Source organism: Rattus norvegicus, chromosome 13 (genome assembly GCF_036323735.1).
Source record: "Rattus norvegicus strain BN/NHsdMcwi chromosome 13, GRCr8, whole genome shotgun sequence".
NCBI lineage: Eukaryota > Metazoa > Chordata > Mammalia > Rodentia > Muridae > Rattus > Rattus norvegicus.
Window position 1 is genome coordinate 11,377,148 of NC_086031.1, and position 4,723 is coordinate 11,381,870.

Below are 4,723 nucleotides of genomic sequence, written 5' to 3' on the forward strand. Positions count from 1 at the left end.
CATATATATTCTTCATAATTACTGTCTAGGATTTTCCAAAGTTATCAAATTTATGCTTTGGGGAAAGGTTTTTTTTGGCATCATCAATCAAGAATTAAATACACAAATGTTTGCATTCCAGCAGGAAATTTATAGTAATTACAACAATGCAGTAGTAATAAAAGAGTTATATTTATTGATAATTGTGTCAAAAAAGGATTTGGTTTCAAATTATGAAATTACTCTATAATGTTCAAAGACTAACACCACAATAAAATTCACAGTGAATGCATACCACAAATTCAAATATTCCACCAAGATAAACTATATAAATCATATATTACAGGTTTGTGTAAGAATAGTTATTATTTTAGCTTAAATGTTTATATTTTAAAATATTGTTTAATAAGTTTGAAAATGAAATTTATATCATTAATAATTAGTGGTGTCAGATTAAGTTTAGGTGAAAATTTTTTCGTAGTTTCTATTTAATATAACTACTCATGATGAATAATAGAGTTGCTTCTGAGTAAAATATTTCCAACTAATATCAAGCACATGTCCACCCTGTGGGAATTTACTGATAATGACTTAGGTTTCAGCACTGTTTAAATTCTTATAACTATATTTCTCTTTTTGAATTAATGTTTCTTGATAAATACACATGAAGCAATTAGCCTATCAAGTTGGTCTGGTGCATGGATCTATTTAATTCAAGGTTTGAACTCGTACTAAATGATTTGCTATATTATTTACCTTTGTAAGGTTTACAGTTTGAATTCTATGCTGTGTTTGAAGATATGATTTCTGTGAAGACATATCCACCTCCTTTACATTAGTAATGTTTGTCTCCTGAATGGATTCTGTGATGACATTGAAGAGATGAGGGCCAGGAAAAGAATTTCCCACATTCATTCCATTTATAAGGCTGCTTTTCAGGATGGAATTTTGATGAACATGGAGAGCTGAAGAACAGGAAAAAGACATGACAACTTTTTTTCATTCATGGAGATTACCTTTTCTATGGATTTTGTAGTGAACATGGAGAAGTCATGACTGATTATACGCTATTCTACATTAATTATATTTGTAATCTTTGTCTCCAGTATATATTCTGTGGTGAACTTAAGATCTTAAGACTGTGTATAAGATTTGCAACATTCAATAAATTTTTAAAATTTTCTCAAGTATGGATTCTGTGGTAAACTGAAGATTTGAGGAATATGTAGATGATTTCCTAAACTTATTACATTTTTAAGGTTTGTTTTCAGTTTGGATTCTGTGGTGAACTTTAAGATGAGAGGAAAGAATAAAGAATTTCCCACATTCATTTCATTTGTAAGGCTAATCTTGAATATGTAGTCTCTTGTGATGTTTAAGATTTGAGGAGTGAGTGAAGTGTGTAAAAAACTTCCCACATTCATTACATTTTTAAGGTTTGTCTCCAATATGTCATCTTTGGTGACTTTTAAGATTTGAGAACTGTGTGAAAGATTACCCACAATCAGTACATTTGTAAGGTTTGTCTCTTGTATGGATTCTGTGGTGAAGTTTAAGTTTTGAGGACTGTGTGAAAGATTTCCCGCAGTCAGTGCATTTGTAAGGTTTGTCACCTGTATGGATTCTGTGGTGAAGTTTAAGTCTTGAGGACTGTGTGAAAGATTTCCTGCAGTCAGTACATTTGTAAGGTTTGTCTCCAGTATGTGATCTCTGGTGAATTTTGAGACTTGAGGACCATGTGAAAGATTTCCCACATTCATTACATTTGTAAGGTTTGTCTCCACTATGGATTCTACTGTGAAGTTTAAGACTTGAGGAGTATGGAAAAGATTTCCCACATTCAGTACATTTGTAAGGTTTGTCTCCAGCATGTGATCTCTGGTGAATTTTAAGACTTGAGGACTGTGTGAATGATTTCCCACATTCATTACATTTGTAAGGTTTGTCGCCAGTATGGATTCTGTGGTGAATTTTAAGTTTTGAGGACCGTGTGAAAGATTTCCTGCAGTCAGTACATTTGTAAGGTTTGTCTCCAGTATGTGATCTCTGGTGACTTTTAAGACTTGAGAAGTGTGTAAAAAATTTCCTGCATTCAGTACATTTGTAAGGTTTGTCTCCATTATGGATTCTGTAGTGACATTTAAGATCTGAGAACCGTGTGAAAGATTTCCCACATTCAGAACACTTGTAAGGTTTGTCTCCAGTATGAGATCTCTGGTGAATTTTAAGACTTGAGGAGCATGTGAATGATTTCCCACATTCATTACATTTGTAAGGTTTGTCTCCACTATGGATTCTGTTGTGAACTTTAAGAATTGAGGAGTGTGTAAAAGATTTGCCACATTCATTACATTTGTAAGGTTTGTCTCTAGAATGGATTCTGTAGTGACATTTAAGACTTGAAAACTGTGTGAAAGATTTCCCGCAGTCAGTACATTTATAAGGTTTGTCTCCAGTATGGACAATGTGGTGAAGTTTAAGTTTTGAGGACTGTGTGAAAGATTTCCCACAGTCAGTACATTTGTAAGGTTTGTCTCCATTATGGATTCTGTCGTGACATTTAAGACTTGAAGACTGTGTGAAAGATTTCCCACATTCAGTACATTTGTAAGGTTTGTCTCCAGTATGTGATCTCTGGTGAATTTTAAGACTTGAGGACTGTGTGAAAGATTTCCCACAGTCAGTACATTTGTAAGGTTTGTCTCCACTATGGATTCTATTGTGAACTATAAGATGTGAGGAGTATGTAAAAGACTTGCTACATTCATTACATTTGTAAGGTTTCTCTCCAGTATGACTTCTGCAGTGAACATGAAGGTTTGAGGAATTTGTAAAGGATTTTCCACATTCATTACATTTGTAGAGTTTATCTCTTGTATGGATTCTGTCCTGAGTTTTAAGTCTTGAGAACAGCATAGAGGATTTCATACATTCATTATATTTGTAAGTTGTTCCTTGAGTAGAAATTCTGAAATGAGTCTTAAGATCTGAGGACTGAGTTCTCTCAGGAGGAGTATCTGGAGTTTCCTGATCTGTTTCAGGAGTGAAACAGATGTGTTTTCCAAGCAGATCATTTCTATAATAAGATATTTCACAGTCTTCACTTCCAGGTCTGGAGTCCCAGAATTTCTCTCTATGTAGAGCAGAAAGGCTATTACATGTATATCTTTGTGTTATTATCTTCTGAATATAGTCCTGTGTAAATACCGTTGGAAATAGCTTCTTAGAATGATCACAATTTAGAGCTGAAAGTAATGAGAAAATGTCATTATATGACACTTTGCAATTGGTTGAAAATAATATATATGCATAATTCATGGAATAGTACCAATCTGAGGATTGTGGCAAAATCATACAACAATGAACTATGCCAATTTTTGTTCCAAAGACATAATTGTCATTAACATATATTAGGAGATATTCATGAAATCTATAATATTTTATTTATGATTTTCATCAATAATAACACGATGGCAAATACATCAACGAGTGTTATTTTATTCATATGTTTTATTTTTATTTTTTAACCTTTTCTATAGTACACAATTTATACCCTTTTAGGACCACACTCTAACTGTTGCACATTACATACTCACTCACACTGCCAGTAGCAAGAAAATATCTGGTTCCCCAACACCCAACTGCACAAGATCACCCATTATTTGAGCCTTCAAGTTTCTTGAGGGTTAGATGCATCTTCTCTAACTAAGTACAGACCCTGCAGTTCTCTGCTGTATATATGTTAGTAAACTCACTTCAACTGGGGAAGGATGGCTGACTCGGGGAGAGATCTAAGGGGTCCAGGTTAGTTTAGACTGCTAGTCTTGCTAAAAGGGTTGCCATGATCCTCCATTTTTTGAAGTTTTAGCTTCTTCATCATCAGGGTCACCAGCTTCTGTCCATTGGTTGGGTGTAAGTACCTGCATCTGACTCTTTCAGCTTCCTGTTGGGTCTTTAAGAGGGTAGTCATGAATGGCCCCTGTTTGAAAGCAAACCATAGCATCCTTAATGGAGTCTAAACTTGCAGTCCTCAGTCCCTTTGCTTTGGACCCCAATTTGAGTTTATCATTTGCCCACCTTTTTCCTCAGCCTCTTTTCCATTTTTTACTCCAAGGTTCTTTCAGAAAAGAACTATACTGCATCAGAGTTTGACTGTGAAAGCAAACTCATCACTATATTTGAAACCCTGTCTTTCTACCGGATTTGCGCTCTATAATTTCCTTCTCCCCATAGTAGGGTCTTTCATCTGAGGTCTCTCCTTTTGAGTCCCGGGACTTTCTCACATCCCTGTTATTTCATATATTCTAGAGTGTACCACCAACTCCTACCTCCCTAGGATTCTCTTTCCCATTCTTTCTGCTGGACATCAGGGTTTCAGTCCTTTCGCCATACCCCAATATCTTTTGAGTTCAACTCTTCATCTCATCACGTAGGTCCTTCCCTTCTAACAACTGTGATTGTATTCCTTTCCTATCCAAGTGGTATTGAGGTATCCTAACTTAGGCCTTTCTGCTTGTTAACCTTCTTGAGTCCTATGGATTTTATCCTGAGTATTCTGTATTTTTTTACTAATATCCACTTATTAGTGAGTTTCACTATTCATGCCCTTTTGGGTCTCAGTTGCCTCACTCAAGATGATATTTTCTAGTTCCCTCCACTTGCTTGCAAGCTCATTAGGTCTTTGTTCTTAGTAGCTTAGTATTATTCCATTATGTAAATGGGATATAACATTTTGAGAATCAAT

General features: G+C 35.0%; 1 pseudogene; it reads right to left on the reverse strand.

Moving 5' to 3' along the window:
• Nucleotides 1–1,233: 1,233 nt before the first annotated feature.
• On the reverse strand, nt 1,234–2,895 carry Zfp616l1 (zinc finger protein 616 like 1; annotated as a pseudogene).
• Between the last annotated feature and the right edge of the window lie 1,828 nt (nt 2,896–4,723).